We start from the raw sequence: 17,572 nt of genomic DNA on the forward strand, positions 1-17,572 counted from the left end.
AACGATCTCTAACCTCGTGGTTCATCCCCACCGACCCCACATGTTTCACCAGATCGATCATCTTATCACGATCCTCATCCTCGTGGTTGATACCCACGTGCTTCACCGACTAGGCTCCGCCCATAGTATGACTCCTCCCCTCCACCCCACCCCTGGAAACACCACCTCCTTGTCCATGCATTTTCGTTTTAGGTCACTCCCGTCTGTCCCTACGCACCAGTTGTAAAACCATTTCCACCCCCGACCTCCTCCAAACTACACAGATCCCGCGACTACCTCGGCTATCTTTAGCGAGGAGGGACAAAGATCTGTCGCTCCACGGGTCATTCCTGTGCTCCCCCTCCCCGCCAGGAGCCCACTCCCCCTTCCCCTTCCCAGGAGGCACTCGGAGTCTCTTCCAAGAGCTACCGGCATCTCCTTCTCCTCCCAGAGCTACAACTACAAGGAGACGACCAAGAACCACCCGGAGTCTCCTCTAAGAGAGGCACCCACATTCATCCCCCCAGGACGACCCCGGAGTCCCCATCCCCTGGAGGAGCTACCCGGAGTTCGACAACGTTGCAGGTTCGTTGCGCTCTGTTTAATGCTGGTCGTGCTCTCTCGTTGATAAGTTTAAAACAAGTGAACGGTCTTTGTCGGGCGGAGTACAAGAGGAGCTCGAACATGTTAAAACGACGTCACGTCGGAGGGGATATCAGGGGGTCACGTCGGAGGGGATATCAGGGGGTCACGTCGGAGGGATATCAGGGGGTCACGTGGGAGGGGATATCAGGGGGTCACGTCGGTGGGGATATCAGGGGGTCACGTCGGTGGGGATATCAGGGGGTCACGTGGGAGGGGATATCAGGGGGTCACGTGGGAGGGGATATCAGGGGGTCACGTGGGAGGGGATATCAGGGGGTCACGTGGGAGGGGATATCAGGTGGTCACGTGGTAGGGGATATCACGGGGTCACGTGGGAGGGGATATGGGGTCACGTGGGAGGGGATATCAGGGGGTCACGTGGTAGGGGATATCATGGGGTCACGTGGTAGGGGATATCATGGGGTCACGTGGTAGGGGATATCATGGGGTCACGTGGTAGGGGATGTCATGGGGTCACGTGGTAGGGGATATCAGGGGGGTCACGTGGGAGGGGATATCAGGGGGGTCACGTCGGAGGGGATATCAGGGGGTCACGTGGGAGGGGATATCAGGGGGTCACGTGGGAGGGGATATCAGGGGGTCACGTGGGAGGGGATATCAGGGGGTCACGTGGGAGGGGATATCAGGGAGTCACGTGGGAGGGGATATCAGGGGGTCACGTGGGAGGGGATATCAGGGGGTCACGTGGGAGGGGATATCAGGGGGTCACAATGGAAGGAGATTTATTTTGACTCAGACATCTGGTGTTAAGTTTATCTCGAGTGTTCGCCCTCCCTCCCCTCTTCTCTTTACTCCTTCCTCCATTGAACACAACCTGACTCCGCTCTGTCTTCCATCTGTCCCTTATCATATCAAGCGCTTGTCAAAGAGAGTGTGTGTTTGTGTATTTTCATCGTTTAATTCTCAGTCAGACCTAGTGTATAATATACAATGTGTAATACAATATACATCTGCAATTCCATCATAAACTGAACAGTTTGAACGATTTAAACTCGATAGAGCAATCACAGCAGTCCCGAGGACACGTCTTGGTTTTTTTGTGTTTTTTTTTTGTTTTTTTTTATATAACAAGGTAATGCTGTTTTTCATCTCCACTTCCTGTGCACGTTTATGGGAAACAATGGCACCAAGGTAGTTAATTGTACAGCTGTTGCTGTTGCTGTTGCTGTTCCGTTAAAAATAGAATAACATGCATTTTCATGGAACTACAAATCGGCAAACTGTTTCTTTTCTCTTGGCTAGGAATTTGAAAAGTCTAAAACTTCCTTCCGTTCGATTCATTTGTTTTTAATAATGAGTTGCTTTTCACTTTGGACGATTAGTCAGAGTTGTCTCTGGACAATGATGCTGCATATCGACGTCTGGATAAGGTTCTGAGATTATAAGATTCTGAGATAATGAGATTCTGTTTTCGTAAGATTGTGAGATTGTAATATTATGCCATTGTAAGATTGTGAGATTGTAATATTATGCCATTGTAAGATTCTGAGATTGTAAGATTCTTTGATTATAAAATTGTAGGATTCTAAGATTTTGAAATTGTAAGTTTCTATGATTATGAGATTGTAAGATTCCAGGATTTTGGGATTTTAAGATTATGGGATTATGAGATTCTAAGGTTATGAGATTATGAAGTTCTAATATTTTGAGATTGTAAAATTCCATGATTATGAGATTCTAAGATTATGAGATTCTAAGATTATGAGATTCTAAGATTATGAGATTCTGAGATTATGAGGTTCTAAGATTTTGAGATTGTAAAATTTATGAAATTATGAGATTGTAAGATTCTGAGATTATGACATTTTAAGATTCTGAAGTTATAGGATTGTAAGATTTTGAGATTCTGAGATTGTAAGATTCTGAGATTGTAAGATTCTGAGATGGCAAGATTCCAAGATTGTAGGATTCTGGGATTGTAAGATTCTGAGATTGTAAGATTCTGAGATTGTAAGATTCCGAGATTGTAAGATTCTGGGATTGTAAGATTCTGAGATTGTAAGATTCTGAGATTGCAAGATTCTGAGATTGCAAGATTCCAAGATTGTAGGATTCTGGGATTGTAAGATTCTGAGATTGTAAGATTCTGAGATTGTAAGATTCTGAGATTGCAAGATTCTGGGATTGTAAGATTCTGAGATTTTAAGATTCTGAGATTGTAAGATTCCGAGATTGTAAGATTCCGGGATTGTAAGATTCCGAGATTGTAAGATTCAGAGATTGTAAGATTCTGAGATTGTAGGATTCTGGGATTGTAAGATTCTGAGATTGTAGGATTCTGGGATTGTAAGATTCTGAGATTGTAGGATTCTGAGATTGTAGGATTCTGAGATTGTAGGATTCTGGGATTGTAAGGTTCTGAGATTGTAGGATTCTGAGATTGTAGGATTCTGAGATTGTAGTATTCTGGGATTGTAAGATTCTGAGATTGTAGGATTCTGAGATTGTAGGATTTTGGGATTGTAAGATTCTGAGATCGCAAGATTCTGGGATTGTAAGATTCTGAGATTGTAAGATTCCGAGATTGTAAGATTCCGAGATTGTAAGATTCCAAGATTGTAAGATTCCGAGATTATAAGATTCCGAGATTGTAGGATTCCGAGATTGTAAGATTCTGAGATTGTCGGATTCAGAGATTGTATGATTCTGGGATTGTAAGATTCTGAGATTGTAGGATTCTGAGATTGTAGGATTCTGAGATTGTAAGATTCTGAGATTGTAGGATTCTGAGATTGTAAGATTCTGAGATTGTAGGATTCTGAGATTGTAAGATTCTGAGATTGTAGCAATCTGGGATTGTAAGATTCTGAGATTGTAGGATTCTGAGATTGTAGGATTCTGGGATTGTAAGATTCTGAGATTGCAAGATTCTGGGATTGTAAGATTCTGAGATTGTAAGATTCTGAGATTGTAAGATTCTGAGATTGTAGCAATCTGGGATTGTAAGATTCTGAGATTGTACGATTCTGAGATTGTAGGATTCTGGGATTGTAAGATTCTGAGATTGCAAGATTCTGGGATTGTAAGATTCTGAGATTGTAAGATTCTGAGATTGTAAGATTCCGAGATTGTAAGATTCCGAGATTGTAAGATTCCGAGATTATAAGATTCCGAGATTGTAAGATTCCGGGATTGTAAGATTCCGGGATTGTAAGATTCCGGGATTGTAGGATTCCGAGATTGTAGGATTCCGAGATTGTAGGATTCTGAGATTGTATGATTCTGAGATTGTAAGATTCTGAGATTGTAGGATTCTGGGATTGTAAGATTCTGAGATTGTAGGATTCTGGGATTGTAAGATTCTGAGATTGCAAGATTCCCAGATTGTAAGATTCTGAGATTGTAAGATTCCGAGATTGTAGGATTCCAAGATTGTAGGATTCCGACATTGTAGGATTCCGACATTGTAGGATTCTGACATTGTAGGATTCCGACATTGTAGGATTCCGACATTGTAGGATTCTGAGATTGTAAGATTCTAACATTGTAATATTCTGAGATTGAGATTGTAAGATTCTAAGATTCTGAGGTTCTAACATTCTGAGAGGGAGGGGTGATTGAAAAGTTTTCGGAACGAGACATATTCCTCCAAGAATCCCGACGTAAAAACAAATACTTCACGAGAAAAGGTTCACCAGCACCAGCACCATCCTGTCGAACTTTCTTTGCATATCGGATACTCTTCCGTTAACTTTTTGAATTTTTGAAGAATTACATACTGTGGGTTAACCGTTTAGTACAAAACAATATTGTGTCGGCAACTCTAATTAAAATTAAACTGTATACGAACTGTAGTTAAATGTTTTAAATTTTTAATTGATAAAAGGGAGAAGCATAAAGAAGTTTTGTGGTGAGTGATGGTCCTGAGAGTGACGCTCAGACTGTGGGCAAAAATGATAATCTGCCATTCAGAGTTCCACATGTCCAGTTAAGGTCATGTTTCACCGAGGTTGGCTGTTATTGGTGTGGGGTGCTGGGATAGGATGGGGTATGAAATGAGAGAATGGATATTGATAAAAGGAAGAGTGAAGAAAACGAGCATTATGCCTCGGTCCCCCGTCGGTGAAGTGATGCGAGTTGACCAAGTGGAAGACGCAAGGTGGCCATCTTGGATTTTGACTTGGCGACCCAATTTTCAACAGCGTTCTCCCTTATGCGTAGATACCCCCACACACCAGATTAGAAGTTAGTAGTTCGTTTATTTTTCAAGATATTTCGCTCACAATGTTCAGACATATATATGGTGGCGCTCATCTTGGATTTTGACGTGGCGACCCAATTTTCAATAGCGTTCTTCCTTATGCCTAGATACACCCACACACCAGATTAGAAGTTGGGACTTCGCTTATTTTTCAAGATATTCCGCTCACAAGGTTCAGACATACATGGCGTCAGACATACATGGCGGCGGCCATCTTGGATTTTGACGTGGCGACCCAATTTTCAATAGCGTTCTTCCTGATGCCTAGATACACCCACACACCAGATTAGAAGTTGGGACTTCGCTTATTTTTCAAGATATTCCGCTCACAAGGTTCAGACATACATGGCGTCAGACATACATGGCGGCGGCCATCTTGGATTTTGACGTGGGTTGCACCCGCACACCAAATTCGAATGCGGTCCTTCGCGCATGCACGGACGGACGGACACACGGTTGGAGGGGAAAACCATAGTCCCCCTTTCGCTCCGCGGTGCGACGGGCGACAATAAGGATATAAATAAAAAATAAAATAGAGTTCCAGACATTACTATCCAAAACATTTTGGTTTTAAATTCCTGACAATAAATATTTTTTATAACAAAGTATTACAATTATATCAATAATTATAATTTGACATGCACAACTGTAATCCATTCGTAGTTCCATCATTTGCATCATACCCACTTGGCTATCGAGTGTTTCAGATGTTTGTTTGAACGTTAAAAAACAAAACATCTCACCACGAGGTTCAAGAGTTCTGCTTCATTCGAACTTGCTCGAATTTCTTTTGTTAAAACCACCGCCACCTTCCTCCCCTCCCCACGCACTCCCCACCCCCTTTCCAGCCCAAGTCCGAATTCACCCCTGGGCTGTTTTGGTGTCGAGTCTTCATCTGGAACTACTCGTATTTGCAGCAAGGGCCGTTGCTCACCCTCAAGGACCACTCTTTTCGACTCGTTTTGCAGTCAAATACCATGTGGCATGGCTTTCCTAACTGCTTCGTTTATTTCCCCTTATGATGGAAATGCCTTTACTCATGGTATTGTGTCGATGCGAGGGGTGTTCAAAATGTCATCCGAATGAGATAATCACATTGGCCTAAGAATCAGAAACTTTTCTTTTCAGCCTAAAACGATATTGCACATGGTTTACAAGAAATGAAATACAACAAACAACAACATGCATTTTAAGGCCATTTTCCCTGCCAGAGAGGGGGTTAGCCTTGCCGTCCCCACGACAATCTTATCCATTTTGCCCTATTTTCTGCATCTCTCCTTGTTAACCCCCTTGCCCGCATTTCTTCTTCCACCATCTTTAGCCAAGTCTTTCTCGGTCTTCCCCGTCTTCTACTTCCTTCTACATTCATTTCCATCATTCTTCTCAACCAGTCACTTTCATCCTTCCTCAACACATGACCAAACCATCTCAACCTGTTCCTCTTCACAGCATCAATCACAGGCTCTATTCCCCATCATCTTTCGCAATTCATCATGTCTCTTCCTCTCTCTCAACGATACTCCGCACATCCACCGAACCTTGCCACAAGAAATGAAATGTCCTCACCAATTACACTGATATACATAGAAAAAATATTAAACTGCGGGGTTTCCCGACTCTTGTGAGCATCTAGTTCTGAGAACAATTTGAACGGAGTTTTTTTTATGAACACATACATCAGAATACAAGTGAATTAATATCTACTACTACTATTACTACTACAACAACTACTAATAATACTGCCCCAATTCTTTCCAGCTTATTGTGGGGTTTGCTTATTGTTCAGGTTCAGGTTATGACTCGAATTTTTCACAATCTGGCTGGCCAGGCCCAACGTTCGACTGAGGGTGGTTTGGCGAGGGATTTGTAAGTTGTTCAGGGTGCCGGAGATAACTCGCCTACTTTTCATGAAAGACATCGTGGGATCTTTAAAATCGACGAACTAATGATGGCAGAAGGCGACAGCCAGATTGACATCCATCCGAGGGATGGAGCACATTGTTCTAAAACACTCGACTTGCGGAGCACCAAAGCAACTGTTTATAGTTGGGTGGGGGATCAAACCCAGACCAAACAGCTCAGAGGTAAGTGCACGACCATGCACCATCCTGTTGGACTTACAAGTGAATTCCTATATGGAATGAAAATATTAAATTCATACACAATGCACATGATACGTACTTTATTTTGTTACATTCATGAGATAGGGGGCATTCATGTATACTATCTATACTATAAGAGTTGTTTGTTTGTCTGTCTGTGGGAGTTTTTTTAGGCCACACAAAAAATAGGGAAAAAAATTTGATTTCGTCAAAATGCCAACAGCATAGGATGAGAACAGGACCAAGCGATGCCAGGTACCCCTGCTAGTAGGTTATAAGGCCTTAACAACCCTTTGTGTTTGCATAATCTTACGACATTTTGAACTGCATTAGTAAGTACATGTGCTTAGGTTAAGTTGTCTTTTTTTAATTGCTTTCTGGGGAGTGAGCCTTGCCTAGTTTAGACTACACATGATGAGATGTCTTGTCCATGTGTTCTTCCATGTTGTACTGGGCAATGCTGTGCAAGTGAGGTGATAGGGGAGAGAAGGCCCACTCCTCCAAGCTGTCCGTCAGCGTTTGGGAGGCGGACTTTGGACCAATTGCGGTCTGTGATTGGTTTGGATTCCCGAGTTGGTAATTACCTTGCGCTCGCGAAGCGAAAAGCGGGGTTAAGCATCAGGTGCGTACGTGTGCCGTACGTGTCTGCATTTTAAAAATCCATTTTCTCTGCAACCGTTGGTCCGATTGACACTAAATTTCACCATAGGAATGCCTCCACCTGTAGAATTTGTTTTATTCATAATTATGACGTCATAGCTCACATGGTGCAGACACCATCTTGGGACAAAAAATCGAAAAAGGTTGCACCTCTATATCTCCGAAACCGCTTAATGGAAAAAATTGAAACATGGCTCATTGTCAAGTACTCCCCTTGGGGAATAAGATATGTTAATGATGATGTCATTGGTGCCTTCGTTATGACGTCATAATTCGACAAGTACAACACTTATCCGATCATTGTGAAATTTTTTTTCTCGCCAACTGTTGGTCTGATGGGCACGGAATTTTCTCCATAGGAGCGCCTCCTCATGTAGAATATTTCAATGATAATCATGACGTCATAGGTCATGTGGTACAGGTGCCATCGTGGAAAAACCGAAAAATCTTGCACCTCTATATCTCCAAAACCTCTGCATGGAAAAAATTGAAACATGTCCCATTGTAAAGGACTCCATATGGGGAATAGGTGTTGTTAACGATGGCGTCATTGGTGCCATAATTATGTCATCATAATTCGACAGGGACAATGCTTAATCTGATCGGTTTGAAATTTATTGAGCGTGATCAATGCAGCAATTATATTAGAGATTATAAATTCATGATGTCATCGCTCACGTGGTCTGGCAGCCATATTGGATCAAAGAAAAAATAAATGTTCAAAAACAGAAGAGTTGGCTCGCAACAAGTTGACCGCGCATGGTAAGTATTCTATGAATACCATCTAGTTAGTCCGCTGTCCCTGATGCAGAGAGAACCAATGGGCTGTGATTGGTGGTCCACTATATGCAGAGATCCCCCTCCCCCACTGTAGCAGGTTTGCTTCTGGGGGAAGAGGGGCAGAGAGATGACTGGTTGGGGTGAAGGGGTTGGTATTGTTATTTTTCAAGTGTGACCAACAGGCAAGGAGTAGGGAACTGCGAGAAAAACTTCATGCCTGTCCCTCACTCACTCTCTTTATGCTGGGCTTCTGTCTTGTTTCTCTGTTGGACCCATTCTCCTTCCTGGCACAGCCCCACCCATTGACTCTAGTGTACTCTCTGGCCCCGTTCGTTGTGCCATCACGCACTAGTCTACAACATCTTGGTGTTATTCACCACATACGTTTTCTCCCTGACTTACCCAATTTGATGTGGATGAATGTTTGTGTGTAGGCCCATAGTCAGAGTTTAGTTTCATAAGTATTGGGCATTTAAATATGTTTATTGTATATTTTTAGCTCACCTGGAAAGTAGTTCTGGGGAGATTATGCGATGGCACGTCCTCCATCTGTCTGTCAGTCCGTCAGTCCGTAAACACTTGCAACCTCTTCTCAGAAACTGCTGATGGGATTGTGACCAACCTTGGCACAAATTATATTTTGTACGTTGCAATTCAAGTTTGTTCACGGCATGAAAAAAAAATCAGGGTCTATCGGGGGCCTACCAGGGGTCAAAGTGGATCCAGGTTTAACCCCCCCAAAATAGGAATTTGCTTTTCCTCTGAAACTACACACACAATTTCAATGAAACTTGACCACAACCGTTCATCACACGTGATGTATCAATGCTTGTTTACGGCATTAAAAAAAACATCAGGGTCTAAGGGGTTCTATGGAGGGTGGGGGTGGTTGCCCCCCAAAATAGGTTTTTCTTTTTGTTTTGTTTTTTTGAAGTCTTGTGATTACGTCGGTATGATTGAACAGGCTGCCCTGTCTTCTAGCAATCATTGAAATTGCTTTAAAATACCGTGATACTGTTTAACATACCTTTAGTCAGTCAGAAAGACGAAGGTGATGGCAAGTGGTAAAGCATGTGGTGAGGTGGAAAGAACTGGGAAGTGGCCATGTGCTGTGTGCAGGAAGGGTGTCGGAGTGAACTCCATTCAATGTACAATGTGCGCTGAGTGGGTTCATCAAAAATGTAGTGGTCTGAGAGGGTCATTAACCAGTGTGGCAGCTACATTCAAATGTAAGGTGTGCACAGAGGGCGCTGCAGATGGAGGAAATGTTGAGTTGGATCTTGGAGATGGCACGAAGCTGGAAGGTGTGAAAACATTTTGCTACCTCGGAGACATGCTGAATGGAGAAGGTGGATCAGACTCGGCAACGGTTGCTGGAGTGAGATGTGCATGGAAGAAGTTTCGGGAACTGAATGGCATGCTGACGTGGAGGGGAGTGTCGTTGAAGCTGAAGGGAAAGGTGTATGTTGCATGTGTGAGAAATGTTATGATTTATGGGAGCGAGACATGGGTAATGGACGTAGAGCAGCAACAAAGGGTGGAAATGCGAATGGTTCGGTGGATGTGCGGAGTATTGTTGAGAGAGAGGAAGACAAATGATGAATTGCGAAAGATGATGGGAATAGAGCCTGTGATTGATGCTGTGAAGATAAACAGGTTGAGATGGTTTGGTCATGCGTTGAGGAAGGATGAAAGTGACTGGTTGAGAAGAATGATGGAAATGAATGTAGAAGGAAGTAGAGATCGGGGAAGACCGATAAAGACTTGGCTAAATATGGTGGAAGAAGAAATGCGAGCAAGGGGGTTAACAAGGGGAGATGTAGAAAATAGGACAAAATTGAGAAGATTGTTATGGGGACCGCAAGGCTAACCCCTGCTCTAGCAGGGAAAATGGCCTCAAAATGCCTTGTTGTTGTTGTAGTGCAGAATCCTGCTTTAATCCACCAGGTGAGCACCCTGGGGTGTTGCCCAATTATTTGTCTCCAGGATTTTTGTGCCATCTGTCTCGTGTACTTCAGAAATTATTTATTTCTTAAGGAGACACGGTGCATCTTGTGATCCTGCCATTTTGCTCGCTGACGGTTTGGGTTTGTTTGCCATGCCTGGAGGGCTAGGTGCATCTTGTGATCCTGCCATTTTGCTCGCTGACGGTTTGGGTTTGTTTGCCATGCCTGGAGGGCTAAATTGTTAACAATCCTGATTTATAACCGGTGTGTTAGAAGATGCAGTGATAATGGACAGGCAACTGCTCGGATGTCAATCTGTGGAAATTGTAGATCATTCAGCTGATCTGTAGAGCATTATCCCCAACGGGTTTGACGCCCACCTAGCTCCTGAACATGCACCTTCGGGTGGTGGCCATCTGTCTGACAAAATGTTTCGGGCTGAGGATTATACTCTAATTTGTTAGGAATAAAGTGAGGATGCTGAAACAAGAAAAATACTCATCAAGATTAATTGTGCAGTCTTCTGCCTCCACACTTCTGCCTCCTCCACACTTCTGTCCCCAAAAAATCCGCCACACTTCAAGGTTTCAAATCCCTTTCCCACCCATCATGGTTGTCTGTCCAACTCACATTTAGTTACATTTTGGATCATCATCAATTACGAGGCAAACGACAGATCCAACTGCTGCTGAAGCCGATTCCTGTACAAGGAGATACATTGGGTTGTTTGCCATTGCCTTTCCAGTGGGTTGGTGATTAGATTATGGGAGGAATTTTGAATTCAGCCAGGGTAACGACACACAATGGTTTAGTCTTTTTTTAAAGTGCCTTGCGATCTTCAACATCCACCATCAAAGGTAAACACAGGACATTCAACTTAATATTTCCCCTGAAGATTGTCATAATCAATGTTGCAACACTCTGCCTGTGAAACACCAGATAGTTGGATTATGGTCGGGTTCAAGAATCAAACAGAGTATACATCTCAAAGTTCATACATTTTTATGAGAACGTCATTCCTTTTTTAGGCCTTCATGTAGTTCCCTTTTTCATATTCTTTCAATGAGTGAATGGATTTCCATAGAAAAAATATTTTTGTAACAAGTAAATATTAGTAATATTACTAAACTAGCCGAAACCCGTGGAACATCCACGGAAGGGAGGATGTGGTGTATGGATAGAGTGTACCATTATGGATGGCATAGGGGATTTGCTTGTCCGAGTAAGAGTTAGGAAGAAAGATGAGAATGAAGAGTGCGTATATGAATAACGATCGCCGACACCGGCACAAATGCATGCTCTGGATTGTCCACTGAGTGGACGGCTTGCTGTCGCCTTCGACTGTCCAATCAGCGGATGGCTTGCTTCGCCTTCGCCCAGCAGACGCCAATACGATGGCGTCGTAAGATGGCGTCGTATCGGCAGTTCATCGGATGCTTTTGGGCCCCAACGTCGGCTAATTCAGATTTTTCGAGTATGGCTGTACGTGATAAACAAAGAGTGCGGTTCGTAGATCGTAAATCCATTAGTGCCGTGGGCATCGGGTCACTGGGTGCGGCGTAAAAGGGATAACAATGTCGAGTCTATTATATAGATACAGTCACGCTTAATACCATAATTTTAAATCGCAAACAATGTGAATAAATCAATGGTAATTTGATCACGTGCTATTATTTTTGCCTAATCTACTCATGGATAGTCAAATTATACAGGATGTTTGTAAGTTTTTACAAAATTACACTGTTATTTCCATTTGATGAGTTAAATGAAATATCACAGAAAGAAAGATTATGGAAAAGATTTGGGTTCAAATTTGGGATTGCATTGAGCTTTGACAAATTTGACCCTCGTTGGCTTTTCACTCGTTTATCTCCGCATTGACATCCATTTTGCTGCTCCTTAATAAGCCTCCCCCTATAGGATAGACTATAGAGGGAGTCTTGTACCCGTGGTAGGGTTTGTTTATACAATTGGTGTCCCCAATTTTTTTATGGTACCCTAGAGTTCCTTAGATCCCTAGGAGTAATAAACCACAATTTAGGTTTGTTTTGGCCTTTTATTTCTGCCAATTCTGCCATATCTTGAGCTGTATCTCAGAGCCAGCTGGGACTTTTGGAATGAAATTTTGCATCAATAATGTGAATAGAAAGTATGTGGGGTTGACTTAATATTTCATACTTTGGCCTAATCTTTAAGGTCATGACCTAATTATAGACAATTTTACATGTTTCACCATAACCCGACGAAGATTTATCTGATCAGAACAAATTTCTCTCACTAGATAGTCTAGATCAAGGCGTATTTATGCTTTACTTTCATCATGCCTCGCCGGGTTAAAGGTCAAGGTGAAATGGCAGTCTGAAAATAAAACAACATGTTTTCTTGTCATTGCTAAATTTTTCCATTGCGGAATCTTAAAGACCACTTGGCCTTCCAACGATGTTCTTTCATCATCGCATTGTACCTGCAGTGAGGTAGTGCACCTGATATGTGATTTGTGGCCTTGACATACTTTATGGGATTGTGACCTAATTCTTAACCTTAAAATACATTTTTAGGTCATCTCATCTCGATTCTCAAATCGATTACATTATAAAACGGGTTGTGACCTCAGGTTGTCTGTCCGGATGACCGGTCGTGGCCGATTGTTCTGAAACTTGGCAAATTAATTCAACCCAGTAGCTTGCACCATCGCTCGGCTACGATTTTTCGATTTCGGATCATGAGTTCTCCCAGGGGGGTTACCCCCCAAACTTTAGATCCCGATTCTTCCATTATTTATCCACTGATTGTTCTGAAACTTGATACAGCCCTTATACTTGATCAAGAGATGAACCCAGGCTACACAGCTTAGAGTCAAGTGTGCATATCTCTTTGCCGTTCTGTAGTAGTAGTAGTAGTAGTCGTAGTAGTAGTAATAGTAGTCGTAGTAGTGGTATAGGAAGCCCTAGTAGTATATAATTTTATACTCAATTGGAAAACAGATGTAATGCCTGGTGCCTGAATTGTCATGAACGAATGAATAGAAAAATGTCACCATCATCTGATGGACAAGAATGTTCAGGACCGAGATACTCCTAGCTCATTGGAGTCCAGGAAATGCCAAGAAATGCCATGGGATTTCAAAAGTAATTATCCCGTGCACACAAAGCGAATGGCGGGGTTAAGCATTCGGTTCACTTTGTCTGTTTGTCTGTCTACAAACGTCAGTTTATGATTGAGGAACAACTTGATTTAAATTGACCAATCTCGACCAATCAAATTTGCTGCTCATAGACCCCGCCCATGTCTTTGTCTCTCAACACTTCATGTGCATGGTGTCTGTGTTCTCTGAACTCTCAAGTAAAATTTAGTAGTAAAAATATTTTCTTACTAATCATATGTTACTATATACAGATATGTTAAATACTAATCATATGTTACTATATACAGATATGTTAAATACGAATCATATGTTACTATATACAGATATGTTAAATACTAATCATATGTTACTATATACAGATATGTTAAATACTAATCATATGTTACTATATACAGATATGTTAAATCCGAATCATATGTTACTATATACAGATATGTTAAATACTAATCATATGTTACTATATACAGATATGTTAAATACTAATCATATGTTACTATATACAGATATGTTAAATACTAATCATATGTTACTATATACAGATATGCTAAATACTAATCATATGTTACTATATACAGATATGTTAAATACTAATCATATGTTACTATATACAGATATGTTAAATATTAATCATATGTTACAATATACAGATATGTTAAATACTAATCATATGTTACTATATACAGATATGTTAAATACTAATCATATGTTACTATATACAGATATGTTAAATACTAATCATATGTTACTATATACAGATATGTTAAATACTAATCATATGTTACTATATACAGATATGTTAAATACGAATCATATGTTACTATATACAGATATGTTAAATACGAATCATATGTTACTATATACAGATATGTTAAATACGAATCATATGTTACTATATACAGATATGTTAAATACTAATCATAATGTTGTGGATTTGAGAATTGTGTTTTTTTGTGTGTAAATATCACCCTCCATGTTGTGTGTAAAGGTCAAAGGTCGTCCCTTAGTTAGTCCATATACAATCATGTAGCAAATCATAGATTTCCCTGTTCAGTAGTTATCTCCTTATTATGTGTATTAGTTTAAGGCTTTGTCTTCCATTAATTGACACTCCATTGCACCGAATTCAAATAAGGTAGATTCCCTTCCAATACCCCTTTTGTCAGCTATTGCCAACTGCATTCGCCGCTGCTGCTTTGGGGTTGCGGTTTTCGCCGCAAGACTCCATTAGCCACGAGGTAATCTCGGAGAAGAAAGGCGTGTCTCCACCTCGTCATCGAGGGGAGGAGTGAGCCAGCCCCGAACAACCAACCAAGTACGAGGGGTTTGGCTTGAGAGGGCGGGGAGAGAACGCTCGAGGAGTTTCGCGAAGGTTCGGGGGTGTGGTCAATATAACCCGCGGCGGGACGCCCCCACCTCAGATGAGATGGGATGGGAAGAGATGAAATGAGCTTTGACTCCACCACGCAGCTTTGACTCCACCACGCAGCTTTGACTCCACCACGCAGCTTTGACTCCACCACGCAGCTTTGACTCCACCACGCAGCTTTGACTCCACCACACAGCTTTGACTCCACCACGCAGCTTTGACTCCACCACGCAGCTTTGACTCCACCACGCAGCTTCGACCCGCTGCTAAGCGGGAACCAGATATCGGTGGCATCGGTGGCCGTCGAGGTCCAGCCCGACGTCCCGTGCGGGATCAAGCTCCAGCCAGCATCCAGCTGAACCTTCCTCTCCCTCCAGCCATCCACCTCCTGCCATTCCTGTCATCATCCCCCGTGTAAGTGTGCTTGTAGTCTGTCTTTTGTCTTGTCCCTGGGTTTAAGTAAGACTGCCATAGGTAAGCTAGTGTTGCACTGTGTCCTTCTGGTCCGTCCCTCTTTCTGTCGTTATTTTCTTATCTTTCCATTCTCCTTGGTTCTTTTGGTCTTGTAAATAATAATAATAAATTAGATTTGTTCTTCCTACCTTGCCTTTCTTTCCCTTACATCCGTCGTCTTTGTGATTTCCCTCATTGAAAACCTGTGGCGCGATTTTGGCCAACGTTCAGGATCGGGTTAGTCTCTGCTAATGGTTCGTGCCGCGGTTGCTAGACCGCTCGGCAATTAACATCTGTCCGCGGTAACGAACGAGGTTGTGCACCTGCCTCTTCGGGGGTAGCTGTGCAACTTCAGGACTCACGGCGGTCAGTCAAAGACAAGGGGGTTGATCCCCCCTTGATAAGGGGAAGAAGGCCGACGGAGAGATCCGTAACAATATGTTACTTTATACAGATATGTTAAATACTAGTCATATGTTACTATATACAGATATGTTAAATACTAATCATATGTTACTATATACAGATATGTTAAATACTAATCATATGTTAATATATGCAGTATTATACTTAGTAATAAATCTTGGTGTTTCTTGGACTATTGCGAGATTCTTGCTCTAACAACTTTTGAACACTTGGCGTTATTTGTTTCAGGTAAAATGGGAAAGTTGTTTTGGGAATTTTTGTGCTATTCCAATGATCATCTCAGAGACCTCAATGAGAACTAATGATAAATTTATAGATCTTTAGAATGGAAATGGCGCGTGGAAAGGGGGAGTGCATTGGTAAGAGGAGAGGGGTGGATCTGGATATTAAGGAGAAATTCCATTTCAATAATAGTCGATGAGTCTGAGGCGGATTGAGATGAAGCCAGGAAATGGTCATTATTGGGATCGAGCAAAGTAACCGTCAAGGAGGACTTCATCACGTGGCTTTAGCTCGGACATGAGAAGTTTGTGTTCAAGAGGTTATCATGGTAACAGGTGCGGATGGCTATGTTCTCACGTCGAATGGGAATCTATATTCAGCTTTTTAATCGTCTCTCATGAACACATTTTAAACATATTGTGGACTATCAGAAGATTCAGAGAAAAATTAGGAGTGTTTAACCAATGTTTGCTTGAGTTTGGAAATTTCTGCCTGTTTGTTGCCTTTCTTGGTCTCTTAACGAGGCAAGTTGAGAGGGAGAGATTCGAGCTTTGGAAACGAACATCTGCCTTTGATTCGAGCATGCATGGCAACATTCCCATGGACCTTTGAGTGAGTCGTTTCAATGCGTTTAGCCGATTCACATTTTCTTCCATAAAGGCGAGCGGGGGGTGCCACATGTGGCTTTAGGTTGTCCTGGGCCGCCCAGCCTCCGCTTGGCTTTCACGGTCTGGTGGGTGCTACCATCGAGATGTCCAGGGCACGACCTCACAGGTTCAGGCCACCATAACAGATGAGAAGATCATTTGACTTCTTTGCATGAACTTGTTTCTTTTCGATGTGTCAGATTATACGTCTGGAAGAAGTTTGCATAGTTTGGGTGCAGCAGTTGTTCATTTTGGCAAAAGTATGTAATATATTAACGACTACTCGAGGTCCAAATGACGAGTGCTTTGAGAACGTTAGTGCGAAGGATAAATAAAGTAAGGAATTTGGGAAGCTCCTTTACTTTACAACAAACAGATGTTTCTGCTACTGTGCATCCCCATTCTCACGTTGCATTCCCAACATCTCCATTGCTTTGGAGTTTTCTCGGCAGTCGTGTTACAAAACTGAACAACCGAAACTTTTACGTCTTCATATGTGGTAGGAAATATTTGTAGCCAACAATTATAAGGGGGAATATTTAGGGGTTTTTCTCAGCCCAGCCAATGTGTACTCCAAGAGGTTGGTTGTACAATTTAACAGTGGGTGCTTGTACAACACTACTACTACCACTACTACTATTACTATTACTACTACTACTACTACTATTACTATTACTGCTATTACTACTACTATTACTACTACTACTTCTATTACTGCTATTTCTACTACTATCACTACTACTACTACTACTTCTATTACTGCTATTTCTACTACTACTACTACTACTACTACTACTACTACTACTACTACTACTACTACCACTACTACTATTTCTACTACTACTACTACTACTACTACTATTACTGCTATTACTACTACTACTACTACTACTACTACTACTACTACTACTACTACTACTATTAATACTACTACTGCTACTATTTCTACTACTACTACTACTATTACTACTACTATTAC

General features: G+C 42.0%; 1 protein-coding gene across 1 annotated transcript in view; it reads left to right on the forward strand.

Annotated features, from left to right (window-relative positions):
* Window positions 1-430: 430 nt before the first annotated feature.
* Window positions 431-17,572, forward strand: part of LOC137429599 (unconventional myosin-Ib) — a gene marked incomplete at its 5' end in the record, with an annotated part of 204,686 nt that continues 187,544 nt past the window's right edge. The window contains 1 exon segment of the mRNA XM_068119635.2: window positions 431-564.

Source organism: Myxine glutinosa, chromosome 6 (genome assembly GCF_964187855.1).
Source record: "Myxine glutinosa chromosome 6, kmMyxGlut1.1, whole genome shotgun sequence".
NCBI classification, from domain to species: Eukaryota; Metazoa; Chordata; class Myxini; order Myxiniformes; family Myxinidae; genus Myxine; species Myxine glutinosa.